We start from the raw sequence: 17,460 nt of genomic DNA on the forward strand, positions 1-17,460 counted from the left end.
AAAGCCTCCCTGTGGTACCCAGAAACGTCATTAAGCATTTCTTTTCTCAAAGCCATGAATAAGGCGCTGTCACCACAGCCTCCACACTTATTAATTGCTTCTTTTAAAAATACTTTCCACGCATAATCTTTTTTATCTTCCTTATCACCAACATATTTTAATATCATTTTGACCCTCAGCGCCTTCTTTTTCCTTTCCAGATTAATGAGCTTCATCCCTCCATCCCTATACTCATTCTCCATCACCTCCCTAGCAATTTTGACACCCTTCCCTTCCCACAAAAACTCTTTTATTGCCATATCTATTTCTTTGTGAACCCTTTCAGGCATTTCCATGACATTCAGAACATGGATTATTCTGCTCATTATGAGCCCATTTATCACTACTACCTTCCCCCTTAACTTTAAATGCCTCATCTTCCAAAACTTTAACGTTTTCTTCATCCTGTTGATGATTCCCTCATATTGCTCATCCCTCCCCTCCACTTCTTTTATACCCAAATTAACACCCAGCACCTTAAAATAATCTTTCCTTTCTTTGAGCCCTATTCCTGTCCTATCTACCTCACCCTCACCTATATACATGACCTCTGATTTCTCTATATTGATCTTTGCCCCTGATGCTCTACCATACTGCTGCACTACCTCTAACACTTCTCTCACACTATCCCCATCCCTAACCGTGACCGTGGTGTCATCCGCATACTGGTACAGGAGACTAATCTGTGCCCCCGGTATCTCCACCCCTCTGATGTTTTGGTTCTTAGTTAGCATGGCTGCTAAAGGCTCTGCGGACAAGGCGTACAGCATTGAGGAGAGAGGACATCCCTGCCTGACCGACCTCCCCAACCTAAACACGTTTGTGACAATCCCATTTATTTTAACACAACTCACCGCCCGACTATATAATCTTTTTATCCAACCCACCAACTTCACCCCAAACCCTGCTTTCCCCAACACTCTATATAAATACTCATGATTGACACGATCAAAACGCTTTATTTAAATCAAGGCTCATTACTATGCCACCCTTCCCCTCCTTCATATGTCTAATAGTATCTCTGATGCTGCTTGTCGTGTCACTTATAACCCTCCCCGGTACACTATACGCCTGAGTCCCACCCACAACCGTTCCAATTACCCTCTTTATTCTATTTCCTAACACCCTCGCCAATATTTTGTAATCATTATTAAGCATACTTAACGGCCTGTAATTTTCTAACCTGTCCCTATCACCCTTTTTGTAAATGATACTTATAACCCCGGTTGCCATGCTGGTCGGCAAGTCATCCTCCTCCTCAATGCGTTTGAACACCCTGTGCAATACCGGCACCAACAGTTCCTTAAAAGTGATGTAGAATTCTGCCGTTAACCCATCTAACCCCGGACTCTTATTTCTACCCAACCCTACTATTGCTAAATCAATTTCTCCTGCACCAATCCCTCCCTCACACATCTCTCTATCATTATCATCTAAAGCTTTATCCATAGTGTCTATCGCCGTCTCTACACTCTCTCTATCCGCCTCTTCTGTCTTGAATAATTCCCTGTAAAACTCCTCCACTCTTTCTGCTATCCCGACTAAATCTGTTATTTTCCTACCATCCTTTCCCTCAACCTGTTTTAAATATTTGTTTTCCTGCTTCATTTTTTCCAAACTCAGAAAATACCCAGTACACCTTTCCCCTTCCATTGCATTTTGTGCCCTGCTTCTAACAATCACCCCCCTACATGTGTCCCTCTCTATACCCTCTAGCTCATCCTTGATCCTCGTGTATCTCCCTAAATCTCTCCCTATCTCTTTGTCTATCTTCGCTGCCTCTTTGGCCAACTCTCCCCTCACCCTTTCCTCCCTTCTTCTATCAAGCATATTTTTCCCCTTACTGTGTTTTATGCTGATTCTCTTGATCTCCTCTTTAAACTCCCCCCACCAATCTAATATGTTATTGTCCCTTGTATCACCCCCCTTCCTTATACATTCTCTCACCCTTTTTTTATACACCTCATCAATCAGTAGTTTCGCACTCAAGCACCACACCCCCCCGCCTCTCCCATTCACTTTCAGCCCCATCCTGAGACCAAGAACCATATGATCACTCAACGCCGTGGTCCTATATTCAATCTTCCCAACCTTTTCATTCACAGCTTCCGAGCACAGAGCCAAATCAATCCTGCTCTGCAGAAGTTTCTCCTTCACCACTCGTCTCCAAGAAGATTCCCTAACATCCATATTCCTTTCTCTCCACACATCTATCAGCCCATTCTCATCCATAATCTTTTGGAGCGCCACCCTAGAGGAGTCATTCCTGAATCGAGCACCCGCAGGCGCATCCAACTCCCCACACCACACATTAAAGTCTCCCACAATCAAACAGTTCCCCCCACATTTACCATCCAACCCCTCAAAAAAAAACCTTCTCTCCCTCTTTGTATTAGGTGCATACACATTGATCAACTTAAACGTGTCCCCCATGTATTCATACTGTACCCCAATCATCCTCCCTTCACCATCATCCTCAACCTTCCTTGCATTCTTCACATCCCCCGAATTGATAAGTATTGCCACCCCTCTAGCCCGCTCACCCCCCATTATTTGCAAACACTTCACCTCTCCACTCCTTTTTCACCTCATCCACACTCGCCCCATCCCAATGTGTTTCCTGCAGACATATGATGCTGGCCTCACAACAGACTTAGCGCCCGGCGTCTTCTGCACTTATTTTTTAGACCATTGCCATTAAATGATGATATAGTAGCCATGAGAAGGGATGCTATTAATATGCCAGCTATTAGTGTCATCTTCAGCTTATGTCTTTCCCGGCCCCCCCCTCCCTTCAAGCTCGCCCTCCTTCTCTCTGACTCTCTCTCTTTGTCCTCTTTTCGCTTAGCCATCAGCCTGGCACTCTCCGATGTGGCCCTCCTTTCCTCATTCCTGCCTCTCCTCTGGCTGCGACCTCTCGACCTCCCACCATTGGAGCCCCCGAAGACCATTGCGCCCATTGTACCCTCCTCTCCATCAGGCACTTCCTCTTCCATCCCTGAAGCCTCCGAGATGTCCTCCACCACCGGACCCTGTTGCTCCTTTCCCTCGTTGCTGCTCACCTCTGCGCTTCTGCTGCTTCCCTCGGCGCCTCCGCCGCGCCTGGCACTTTTCTTGTTCTTTCCAACGTCAGGTGCTTCCTCTTCAATCCCCGAAGCCCCCGAGATGTCCTCCACCACTGGACCTTCATCCTCACTGCTGATCTCCTCATGGGGTCTTTTCTTTGCTCCCTCCGCTTCGTCGCCTTCCCCCACGTCTACCTCCTCCTCCTCTTCCTCCTCCTCTTCCTCCTCGTCGTCTTCCTCCTCCTCCTCATCTTCCTCCTCGTTTTCCTCCTCGCCTTCCCCGTCTTCTTTCTCTCTCTCTCCTCTCTCTCTCCGCACGCTCAGCTCCATACCTGCACTCCTTGGCATAATGTCCTTGCTCATTGCACCTGAAGCACTTGAAGTCTGGGCATTCCCTGTAGATATGACCCGGCTTTATGCATAACCTGCACACTGGAACCTGGCCATTGTGCAGGACCCGGAAGTACTCCGCCCCCATTCACCGTGTCAAACTTTGTGGAGTACGGTAGGGAGCGGACCTTATTATTGAACCTTACTCTGAGGAACCGGGTGCCGTCTGCAATGTCCGAGTCTGGCCACACTCTTTTTTTAATGACCGAGATGGGCTTAACTCCCCACTCCTCAAGCCTATTTAATATTATTCTATCAGGCAGATAAACAGGCAGATGCAGGAAAGAGACGGTCGCATCAGTGCTCATAATGTTTTTAGCGTGTACCGCAGCCCCATTCACTCTCAGCCCCTCCATTAGTTTCGTTTTCCCCAGGATGGTCCTCATAGTTACTTCGTATTGTTCTCCTGTCACCCTGCACCCATCCACTGTCCCACACTGTTTCTGAATTCCTTTCAGCAGGTCCATCATAGTCAATACACCTTCCACAACTACCTCCACAGTTAAATCCACACTGTACCTCACTCTCTCCTTCTGCCCCTCTTTTCCTTCCTCTCCCGTTTTCTTGCCTTGTTCTTGCTCTTCTTCTTTGTCCTTCCTTTCGTCCGTCTTTTCACCTGCTCTTCCGCCTTCCATGTTCGGCACCTCTGCACTGTCCACTCCAGACGCAGTTGCCATCAACACTTGCGCCGCACCAGATCACAGCACCGGGGGGGGAGGGGCCCAAACAGCAAAGCCGTTTGGGGAGACCGTGCCCCGGTCGTACTACACTCAAACAAACCAAATGCACCCAACAATGTCCACGAAGATGTACTGAAAAGACTCACAATCGTAATTTCACTCTCACTCAATTTCCCGTTTGAAGTTGCACTGAACCGTCAGAGATATCTTTTTTTTTTTTTTTTTTTGTCTTTTTATTAGAAAATTCACAATTTAATATTTACAAAATGTACAAGTGGTTTCAATGTGGCCCTACATTTAAAACAATCAAAAATAATCATCATGCAAAACATGACAAAATAAAAGAAATAAACTGAATGCAATTAGCCAAAAATAGATTGCCAAAAACAAATAGATCTTACTTGGGTTGTTCAATCATAGGAACTGAAAATACAAAAACAGAAAACGAGAAACAAAACACAGCAAACAGGCAATCATTTATATACAAACCATATTTTACGCCTTTCAGGCTATTTACATTTCACACCATACATGTTAGCCAACACTATCATATTTAAACACCAGTTTGTCATTATCACCAACCTCCACCAGAGTGCACCCATCCACAAAGTTCTCCAGAAAAGCATCCTTTTCCAGGTACACGTATGCTATCTGAACGTCCTTGCTTAAAATCCTTTTGAACAGATCCCATACGTCCACCTTTCTGTTCCCAAAATGGGCTAAGTCTCTCCTGAGTTTTACAGCATACCGGGCATGGCTCAGCACATAGTTGCAGAAATTCACATTGGGTCCTTTCACTCCCCCACTCATCCCAAACAGCCACAACTCCTTCCATACCATCGTTTTTAATATTCTATCCCCCCAACACTTATCAATTAGCCCCTTCAACCGTTCAAAATACACTTTCAGCTCTCCACATTCAAAAAACTCATGCATACACGTTTCGACCATTACCTTACACACATCACACTCTTTCTTCACCGTGACATCAAACCTGCTTATGATCAGATTGTTGTACACCCTGTTGTGACGAAACAGAAAATCAAAGTGCTCACATTCAATGCTATTCCATTTCACCCTTAAATTCCCCCACACCTTCCGCCCATCAAACCTTTCAAAAACATTTTCCCACACCCGCTCAGAAGCAGGTCTTCTTATTTTACCACCCCTCAGCATTTTGTAAATCACCCTAGTGTTTACTTTCTCCATTTTAACACAAGTATCCCCCTCCCCCACATACATTTCTGCCACGCTCTCTCCACTTCTTGTAGTCTCACATTCAACCATTCTCACCCAACCCACAGGCATACCTTTTTTCACCCTCTCCATGATTTCTTCCGCCACTCTCAACTGCATAATTCCCCCCGTACCCCTCACCTCATCCACTATCACCCGTGCCCCCATGAACCCCGGCACATACTCATAAACCAAATCCCTTATGTTTCTAAAACCCGCCCTCCACATTTGGAGATTGAATACAGGACACTTCTTCACCGTGATCATATGGTTTAGAAAGATGGGCTGATTCCACACTTGCTCAACATTCACACACTTATGCTTCACCCCTTTTAGAAACTCACCCCATGCTAATAAAGCCTCCCTGTGGTACCCAGAAACGCCATTAAGCATTTCTTTTCTCAAAGCCATAAATAAGGCGCTGTCACCACAGCCTCCACACTTATTAATTGCTTCTTTTTAAAAATACTTTCCACGCATAATCTTTTTTATCTTCCTTATCACCAACATATTTTAATATCATTTTGACCCTTAGCGCCTTCTTTTTCCTTTCCAGATTAATGAGCTTCATCCCTCCATCCCTATACTCATTCTCCATCACCTCCCTAGCAATTTTGACTCCCTTCCCTTCCCACAAAAACTCTTTTATTGCCATATCTATTTCTTTGTGAACCCTTTCAGGCATTTCCATAACATTCAGAACATGGATTATTCTGCTCATTATGAGCCCATTTATCACTACTACCTTCCCCCTTAACTTTAAATGCCTCATCTTCCAAAACTTTAACGTTTTCTTCATCCTGTTGATGATTCCCTCATATTGCTCATCCCTCCCCTCCACTTCTTTTATACCCAAATTAACACCCAGCACCTTAAAATAATCTTTCCTTTCTTTGAGCCCTATTCCTGTCCTATCTACCTCACCCTCACCTATATACATGACCTCTGATTTCTCTATATTGATCTTTGCCCCTGATGCTCTACCATACTGCTGCACTACCTCTAACACTTCTCTCACACTATCCCCATCCCTAACCGTGACCGTGGTGTCATCCGCATACTGGTACAGGAGACTAGTCTGTGCCCCCGGTATCTCCACCCCTCTGATGTTTTGGTTCTTAGTTAGCATGGCTGCTAAAGGTTCTGCGGACAAGGCGTACAGCATTGAGGAGAGAGGACATCCCTGCCTGACCGACCTCCCCAACCTAAACACGTTTGTGACAATCCCATTTATTTTAACACAACTCACCGCCCGACTATATAATCTTTTTATCCAACCCACCAACTTCACCCCAAACCCTGCTTTCCCCAACACTCTATATAAATACTCATGATTGACACGATCAAACGCTTTATTTAAATCAAGGCTCATTACTATGCCACCCTTCCCCTCCTTCATATGTCTAATAGTATCTCTGATGCTGCTTGTCGTGTCACTTATGACCCTCCCCGGTACACTATACGCCTGAGTCCCACCCACAACCGTTCCAATTACCCTCTTTATTCTATTTCCTAACACCCTCGCCAATATTTTGTAATCATTATTAAGCATACTTAACGGCCTGTAATTTTCTAACCTGTCCCTATCACCCTTTTTGTAAATTATACTTATAACCCCGGTTGCCATGCTGGTCGGCAAGTCATCCTCCTCCTCAATGCGTTTGAACACCCTGTGCAATACCGGCACCAACAGTTCCTTAAAAGTGATGTAGAATTCTGCCGTTAACCCATCTAACCCCGGACTCTTATTTCTACCCAACCCTACTATTGCTAAATCAATTTCTCCTGTACCAATCCCTCCCTCACACATCTCTCTATCATTATCATCTAAAGCTTTATCCATAGTGTCTATCGCCGTCTCTACACTCTCTCTATCCGCCCTCTTCTGTCTTGAATAATTCCCTGTAAAACTCCTCCACTCTTTCTGCTATCCCGACTAAATCTGTTATTTTCCTACCATCCTTTCCCTCAACCTGTTTTAAATATTTGTTTTCCTGCTTCATTTTTTCCAAACTCAGAAAATACCCAGTACACCTTTCCCCTTCCATTGCATTTTGTGCCCTGCTTCTAACAATCACCCCCCCTACATGTGTCCCTCTCTATACCCTCTAGCTCATCTTTGATCCTCGTGTATCTCCCTAAATCTCTCGCTATCTCTTTGTCTATCTTCGCTGCCTCTTTGGCCAACTCTCCCCTCACCCTTTCCTCCCTTCTTCTATCAAGCATATTTTTCCCCTTACTGTGTTTTATGCTTATTCTCTTGATCTCCTCTTTAAACTCCCCCCACCAATCTAATATATTATTGTCCCTTGTATCACCCCCCTTCCTTATACATTCTCTCACCCTTTTTTTATACACCTCATCAATCAGTAGTTTTGCATTCAAGCACCACACCCCCCCGCCTCTCCCATTCACTTTCAGCCCCATCCTGAGACTAAGAACCATATGATCACTCAACGCCGTGGTCCTATATTCAATCTTCCCAATCTTTTCATTCACAGCTTCCGAGCACAGAGCCAAATCAATCCTGCTCTGCAGAAGTTTCTCCTTCACCACTCGTCTCCAAGAAGATTCCCTAACATCCATATTCCTTTCTCTCCACACATCTATCAGCCCATTCTCATCCATAATCTTTTGGAGCGCCACCCTAGAGGAGTCATTCCTGAATCGAGCACCCGCAGGCGCATCCAACTTCCCACACCACACATTAAAGTCTCCCACAATCAAACAGTTCCCCCCACATTTACCATCCAACCCCTCAAAAAAAAAACCCTTCTCTCCCTCTTTGTATTAGGTGCATACACATTGATCAACTTAAACGTGTCCCCCATGTATTCATACTGTACCCCAATCATCCTCCCTTCACCATCATCCTCAACCTTCCTTGCATTCTTCACATCCCCCGAATTGATAAGTATCGCCACCCCTCTCGCCCGCTCACCCCCATTATTTGCAAACACTTCACCTCTCCACTCCTTTTTCACCTCATCCACACTCGCCCCATCCCAATGTGTTTCCTGCAGACATATGATGCTGGCCTCACACAGACTTAGCGCCCGGCGTCTTCTGCACTTATTTTTTAGACCATTGCCATTAAATGATGATATAGTAGCCATGAGAAGGGATGCTATTAATATGCCAGCTATTAGTGTCATCTTCAGCTTATGTCTTTCCCGGCCCCCCCTCCCTTCAAGCTAGCCCTCCTTCTCTCTGACTCTCTCTCTTTGTCCTCTTTTCGCTTAGCCATCAGCCTGGCACTCTCCGATGTGGCCCTCCTTTCCTCATTCCTGCCTCTCCTCTGGCTGCGACCTCTCGACCTCCCACCATTGGAGCCCCCGAAGACCATTGCGCCCATTGTACCCTCCTCTCCATCAGGCACTTCCTCTTCCATCCCTGAAGCCTCCGAGATGTCCTCCACCACCGGACCCTGTTGCTCCTTTCCCTCGTTGCTGCTCACCTCTGCGCTTCTGCTGCTTCCCTCGGCGCCTCCGCCGCGCCTGGCACTTTTCTTGTTCTTTCCAACGTCAGGTGCTTCCTCTTCAATCCCCGAAGCCCCCGAGATGTCCTCCACCACTGGACCTTCATCCTCACTGCTGATCTCCTCATGGGGTCTTTTCTTTGCTCCCTCCGCTTCGTCGCCTTCCCCCACGTCTACCTCCTCCTCCTCTTCCTCCTCGTCTTCCTCCTCCTCCTCCATCTTCCTCCTCGTTTTCCTCCTCGCCTTCCCCGTCTTCTTTCTCTCTCTCTCTCCTCTCTCTCTCCGCACGCTCAGCTCCATACCTGCACTCCTTGGCATAATGTCCTTGCTCATTGCACCTGAAGCACTTGAAGTCTGGGCATTCCCTGTAGATGTGACCCGGCTTTATGCATAACCTGCACACTGGAACCTGGCCATTGTGCAGGACCCGGAAGTACTCCGCCCCTTTCACCGTGTCAAACTTTGTGGAGTACGGTAGGGAGCGGACCTTATTATTGAACCTTACTCTGAGGAACCGGGTGCCGTCTGCAATGTCCGAGTCTGGCCACACTCTTTTTTTAATGACCGAGATGGGCTTAACTCCCCACTCCTCAAGCCTATTTAATATTATTCTATCAGGCAGATAAACAGGCAGATGCAGGAAAGAGACGGTCGCATCAGTGCTCATAATGTTTTTAGCGTGTACCGCAGCCCCATTTACTCTCAGCCCCTCCATTAGTTTCGTTTTCCCCAGGATGGTCCTCATAGTTACTTCGTATTGTTCTCCTGTCACCCTGCACCCATCCACTGTCCCACACTGTTTCTGAATTCCTTTCAGCAGGTCCATCATAGTCAATACACCTTCCACAACCACTTCCACAGTTAAATCCACACTGTACCTCACTCTCTCCTTCTGCCCCTCTTTTCCTTCCTCTCCCGTTTTCTTGCCTTGTTCTTGCTCTTCGTTGTCCTTCCTTTCGTCCGTCTTTTCACCAGCTCTTCCGCCTTCCATGTTCGGCACCTCTGCACTGTCCACTCCAGACGCAGTTGCCATCAACACTTGCGCCGCACAAGATCACAGCACCGGGGGGAGGGGCCCAAACAGCAAAGCCGTTTGGGGAGATCGTGCCCCGGTCGTACTACACTCAAACAAACCAAATGCACCCAACAATGTCCACGAAGATGTACTGAAAAGACTCACAATCGTAATTTCACTCTCACTCAATTTCCCGTTTGAAGTTGCACTGAACCGTCAGAGATATCTTTTTTTTTTTTTTTTGTCTTTTTTATTAGAAAATTCACAATTTAATATTTACAAAATGTACAAGTGGTTTCAATGTGGCCCTACATTTAAAACAATCAAAAATAATCATCATGCAAAACATGACAAAATAAAAGAAATTAACTGAATGCAATTAGCCAAAAATAGATTGCCAAAAAACAAATAGATCTTACTTGGGTTGTTCAATCATAGGAACTGAAAATACAAAAACAGAAAACGAGAAACAAAACACAGCAAACAGGCAATCATTTATATACAAACCATATTTACGCCTTTCAGGCTATTTACATTTCACACCATACATGTTAGCCAACACTATCATATTTAAACACCAGTTTGTCATTGTCACCAACCTCCACCAGAGTGCACCCATCCACAAAGTTCTCCAGAAAAGCATCCTTTCCAGGTACACGTATGCTATCTGAACGTCCTTGCTTAAAATCCTTTTGAACAGATCCCATACGTCCACCTTTCTGTTCCCAAAATGGGCTAAGTCTCTCCTGAGTTTTACAGCATACCGGGCATGGCTCAGCACATAGTTGCAGAAATTCACATTGGGTCCTTTCACTCCCCCACTCATCCCAAACAGCCACAACTCCTTCCATACCATCGTTTTTAATATTCTATCCCCCCCAACACTTATCAATTAGCCCCTTCAACCGTTCAAAATACACTTTCAGCTCTCCACATTCAAAAAACTCATGCATACACGTTTCGACCATTACCTTACACACATCACACTCTTTCTTCACCGTGACATCAAACCTGCTTATGATCAGATTGTTGTACACCCTGTTGTGACGAAACAGAAAATCAAAGTGCTCACATTCAATGCTATTCCATTTCACCCTTAAATTCCCCCACACCTTCCGCCCATCAAACCTTTCAAAAACATTTTCCCACACCCGCTCAGAAGCAGGTCTTCTTATTTTACCACCCCTCAGCATTTTGTAAATCACCCTAGTGTTTACTTTCTCCATTTTAACACAAGTATCCCCCTCCCCCACATACATTTCTGCCACGCTCTCTCCACTTCTTGTAGTCTCACATTCAACCATTCTCACCCAACCCACAGGCATACCTTTTTTCACCCTCTCCATGATTTCTTCCGCCACTCTCAACTGCATAATTCCCCCCGTACCCCTCACCTCATCCACTATCACCCGTGCCCCCATGAACCCCGGCACATACTCATAAACCAAATCCCTTATGTTTCTAAAACCCGCCCTCCACATTTGGAGATTGAATACAGGACACTTCTTCACCGTGATCATATGGTTTAGAAAGATGGGCTGATTCCACACTTGCTCAACATTCACACACTTATGCTTCACCCCTTTTAGAAACTCACCCCATGCTAATAAAGCCTCCCTGTGGTACCCAGAAACACCATTAAGCATTTCTTTTCTCAAAGCCATAAATAAGGCGCTGTCACCACAGCCTCCACACTTATTAATTGCTTCTTTTAAAAATACTTTCCACGCATAATCTTTTTTATCTTCCTTATCACCAACATATTTTAATATCATTTTGACCCTCAGCGCCTTCTTTTTCCTTTCCAGATTAATGAGCTTCATCCCTCCATCCCTATACTCATTCTCCATCACCTCCCTAGCAATTTTGACTCCCTTCCCTTCCCACAAAAACTCTTTTATTGCCATGTCTATTTCTTTGTGAACCCTTTCAGGCATTTCCATGACATTCAGAACATGGATTATTCTGCTCACTATGAGCCCATTTATCACTACTACCTTCCCCCTTAACTTTAAATGCCTCATCTTCCAAAACTTTAGCGTTTTCTTCATCCTGTTGATGATTCCCTCATATTGCTCATCCCTCCCCTCCACTTCTTTTATACCCAAATTAACACCCAGCACCTTAAAATAATCTTTCCTTTCTTTGAGCCCTATTCCTGTCCTATCTACCTCACCCCTCACCTATATACATGACCTCTGATTTCTCTATATTGATCTTTGCCCCTGATGCTCTACCATACTGCTGCACTACCTCTAACACTTCTCTCACACTATCCCCATCCCTAACCGTGACCGTGGTGTCATCCGCATACTGGTACAGGAGACTAGTCTGTGCCCCCGGTATCTCCACCCCTCTGATGTTTTGGTTCTTAGTTAGCATGGCTGCTAAAGGTTCTGCGGACAAGGCGTACAGCATTGAGGAGAGAGGACATCCCTGCCTGACCGACCTCCCCAACCTAAACACGTTTGTGACAATCCCATTTATTTTAACACAACTCACCGCCCGACTATATAATCTTTTTATCCAACCCACCAACTTCACCCCAAACCCTGCTTTCCCCAACACTCTATATAAATACTCATGATTGACACGATCAAAACGCTTTATTTAAATCAAGGCTCATTACTATGCCACCCTTTCCCCTCCTTCATATGTCTAATAGTATCTCTGATGCTGCTTGTCGTGTCACTTATAACCCTCCCCCGGTACACTATACGCCTGAGTCCCACCCACAACCGTTCCAATTACCCTCTTTATTCTATTTCCTAACACCCTCGCCAATATTTTGTAATCATTATTAAGCATACTTAACGGCCTGTAATTTTCTAACCTGTCCCTATCACCCTTTTTGTAAATTATACTTATAACCCCCGGTTGCCATGCTGGTCGGCAAGTCATCCTCCTCCTCAATGCGTTTGAACACCCTGTGCAATACCGGCACCAACAGTTCCTTAAAAGTGATGTAGAATTCTGCCGTAACCCATCTAACCCCGGACTCTTATTTCTACCCAACCCCTACTATTGCTAAATCAATTTCTCCTGTACCAATCCCTCCCTCACACATCTCTCTATCATTATCATCTAAAGCCTTATCCATAGTGTCTATCGCCGTCTCTACACTCTCTCTATCCGCCTCTTCTGTCTTGAATAATTCCCTGTAAAACTCCTCCACTCTTTCTGCTATCCCGACTAAATCTGTTATTTTCCTACCATCCTTTCCCTCAACCTGTTTTAAATATTTGTTTTCCTGCTTCATTTTTTCCAAACTCAGAAAATACCCAGTACACCTTTCCCCTTCCATTGCATTTTGTGCCCTGCTTCTAACAATCACCCCCCTACATGTGTCCCTCTCTATACCCTCTAGCTCATCTTTGATCCTCGTGTATCTCCCTAAATCTCTCGCTATCTCTTTGTCTATCTTCGCTAGCCTCTTTGGCCAACTCTCCCCTCACCCTTTTCCTCCCTTCTTCTATCAAGCATATTTTTCCCCTTACTGTGTTTTATGCTTATTCTCTTGATCTACTCTTTAAACTCCCCCCACCAATCTAATAGTTATTGTCCCTTGTATCACCCCCCCTCCCTTATACATTCTCTCACCCTTTTTTTATACACCTCATCAATCAGTAGTTTCGCATTCAAGCACCACACCCCCCCGCCTCTCCCATTCACTCTCAGCCCCATCCTGAGACCAAGAACCATATGATCACTCAACGCCGTGGTCCTATATTCAATCTTCCCAATCTTTTCATTCACAGCTTCCGAGCACAGAGCCAAATCAATCCTGCTCTGCAGAAGTTTCTCCTTCACCACTCGTCTCCAAGAAGATTCCCTAACATCCATATTCCTTTCTCTCCACACATCTATCAGCCCATTCTCATCCATAATCTTTTGGAGCGCCACCCTAGAGGAGTCATTCCTGAATCGAGCACCCGCAGGCGCATCCAACTTCCCACACCACACATTAAAGTCTCCCACAATCAAACAGTTCCCCCCACATTTACCATCCAACCCCTCAAAAAAAAACCTTCTCTCCCTCTTTGTATTAGGTGCATACACATTGATCAACTTAAACGTGTCCCCCATGTATTCATACTGTACCCCAATCATCCTCCCTTCACCATCATCCTCAACCTTCCTTGCATTCTTCACATCCCCCGAATTGATAAGTATTGCCACCCCTCTAGCCCGCTCACCCCCATTATTTGCAAACACTTCACCTCTCCACTCCTTTTTCACCTCATCCACACTCTCCCCATCCCAATGTGTTTCCTGCAGACATATGATGCTGGCCTCACACAGACTTAGCGCCCGGCGTCTTCTGCACTTATTTTTTAGACCATTGCCATTAAATGATGATATAGTAGCCATGAGAAGGGATGCTATTAATATGCCAGCTATTAGTGTCATCTTCAGCTTATGTCTTTCCCGGCCCCCCCTCCCTTCAAGTTCACCCTCCTTCTCTCTGACTCTCTCTCTTTGTCCTCTTTTCGCTTAGCCATCAGCCTGGCACTCTCCGATGTGGCCCTCCTTTCCTCATTCCTGCCTCTCCTCTGGCTGCGCCCTCTCGACCTCCCACCATTGGAGCCCCCGAAGACCATTGCGCCCATTGTACCCTCCTCTCCATCAGGCACTTCCTCTTCCATCCCTGAAGCCTCCGAGATGTCCTCCACCACCGGACCCTGTTGCTCCTTTCCCTCGTTGCTGCTCACCTCTGCGCTTCTGCTGCTTCCCTCGGCGCCTCCGCCGCGCCTGGCACTTTTCTTGTTCTTTCCAACGTCAGGTGCTTCCTCTTCAATCCCCGAAGCCCCCGAGATGTCCTCCACCACTGGACCTTCATCCTCACTGCTGATCTCCTCATGGGGTCTTTTCTTTGCTCCCTCCGCTTCGTCGCCTTCCCCCACGTCTACCTCCTCCTCCTCCTCCTCCTCTTCCTCCTCCTCCTTGTCGTCTTCCTCCTCCTCCTCATCTTCCTCCTCGTTTTCCTCCTCGCCTTCCCCGTCTTCTTTCTCTCTCTCTCTCCTCTCTCTCTCCGCACGCTCAGCTCCATACCTGCACTCCTTGGCATAATGTCCTTGCTCATTGCACCTGAAGCACTTGAAGTCTGGGCATTCCCTGTAGATATGACCCGGCTTTATGCATAACCTGCACACTGGAACCTGGCCATTGTGCAGGACCCGGAAGTACTCCGCCCCTTTCACCGTGTCAAACTTTGTGGAGTACGGTAGGGAGCGGACCTTATTATTGAACCTTACTCTGAGGAACCGGGTGCCGTCTGCAATGTCCGAGTCTGGCCACACTCTTTTTTTAATGACCGAGATGGGCTTAACTCCCCACTCCTCAAGCCTATTTAATATTATTCTATCAGGCAGATAAACAGGCAGATGCAGGAAAGAGACGGTCGCATCAGTGCTCATAATGTTTTTAGCGTGTACCGCAGCCCCATTCACTCTCAGCCCCTCCATTAGTTTCGTTTTCCCCAGGATGGTCCTCATAGTTACTTCGTATTGTTCTCCTGTCACCCTGCACCCATCCACTGTCCCACACTGTTTCTGAATTCCTTTCAGCAGGTCCATCATAGTCAATACACCTTCCACAACCACTTCCACAGTTAAATCCACACTGTACCTCACTCTCTCCTTCTGCCCCTCTTTTCCTTCCTCTCCCGTTTTCTTGCCTTGTTCTTGCTCTTCGTTGTCCTTCCTTTCGTCCGTCTTTTCACCAGCTCTTCCGCCTTCCATGTTCGGCACCTCTGCACTGTCCACTCCAGACGCAGTTGCCATCAACACTTGCGCCGCACCAGATCACAGCACCGGGGGGGGGGGGGGGGGAGGGGCCCAAACAGCAAAGCCGTTTGGGGAGACCGTGCCCCGGTCGTACTACACTCAAACAAACCAAATGCACCCAACAATGTCCACGAAGATGTACTGAAAAGACTCACAATCGTAATTTCACTCTCACTCAATTTCCCGTTTGAAGTTGCACTGAACCGTCAGAGATATCGGTGAGCGTGCAGCCAAGAGAAAGGTTTTCTGAAACTGCCCGGAGAAAACTTTTATAACTTACATTTTATCGGGCACCGGTCATTGTGATCACGTCACGTGACAATGACGTCACATTCCCACTACATATATAAGAAGCAGCCTGTCACTTGAAGCTTCACAATCTCCATCCTCTCCAACGGGTCAGTACAACTTTAACAGACAGAGACGGTGTCATCATGCTGGGTTTCCTCTTCCTGTTGGGCCTGGCTCTGGGTGCTGTGTCTTCTTCAGATGATGAAGAAGACACAAATGGAGCTCCATCAAGACACCTGTCCCTCCTACTGGTTCTCCTTCAACCGGCCGCTGCTACAAGTACTTCAACACAGAGACGACCTGGGCTGATGCAGAGCTCTACTGTGTGTCCCCAGGGAAGGCAACCTGCTGTCTAGCCACAGCAGAGAGAAGAGATTTTGTCAAATTCCCTGATCAAAAGCTCCTGACCCTGCTGAGGGAGCAACATGGATCGGACTCTTTGACCTCGCCAAAGAAGGAAGATGGATGTGGTCTGATGGGTGTGCAGCCAAGTATTTCTTTTGGCATACAGGACAACCAAAACAACAAGGGACGAGGTGAAGACTGTGTACTCAACAACTGGAGGGGGAAGTGGAATGATGCGAAGTGTTCAAAAACTTTTCCCTCAGTTTTGTGCATCTCGCACAACTTGTCCTTAGCAGCTGAGATGTTACGTGTTCACCTGCACTGAAAAAAAGGACTTTTTGGCTTGTAAATATTACTTTGATTATATGTTTAAATTCTACAATACATTAGTATTTCAGTAATTTTACTCCAAATGTCTCCTTTTATTTAATGTGTTACTTGTGTTTCTATGTAATTTTGAATCTTCATTTTGATAAGTGAATTTAACAATAGCACCAAGTAAATATTACCTAAATTATTGTATTGACTGTACAACCTGTTAAAGCTATTAAAAATGTCATGGGAAATGCAAGTTAACTGTGGGTGACGTCATAGGAGAGTATTTCCCGCACGTTGCCCCCGCAGACAACACGGCCAGTCTACTCAGAAGGTTGACATTTGAGTGGAACTTGAAGACTGCTTGGTCGACCATTTCATTTGAATATTCATCGATGTGGAGTCATGTGAGTATGTTTATGTGCTTGGTTAACTTGTTATATTCCTATTAGCTTGTCAGCTGAAGTCAGTATTTGGTTATTAAAAATGTAAGGCTAAGTAGCTAACATTAGCTGGTTAACTAGCTCATTATCGTGCTAGCAAACTTAGCCCGGTTTCATGCAAGTTGCACACATCAGATATAATATTTTTTTTTAATGGCTTATTTGAAGCTTCAAAGTTGTCGGCTACGACAACATTCGCCGTTTATAATGGAAACTATGGCGCACTTTTAAAAATTTGAATAGTTTTTTATTTCGGGAGAGGGGGGTGTTCATGGCTCCAGCTCGACAAAAGAAATACTCAACAGTATGTGCGACGCTACGTGATGCGGTCAGTTTCACTGCAGCCTAGAGAAGGACAAAGTGGTCAAGGAATATTA

This window comes from Trematomus bernacchii, unplaced genomic scaffold (assembly GCF_902827165.1).
Source record: "Trematomus bernacchii unplaced genomic scaffold, fTreBer1.1, whole genome shotgun sequence".
NCBI classification, from domain to species: domain Eukaryota; kingdom Metazoa; phylum Chordata; class Actinopteri; order Perciformes; family Nototheniidae; genus Trematomus; species Trematomus bernacchii.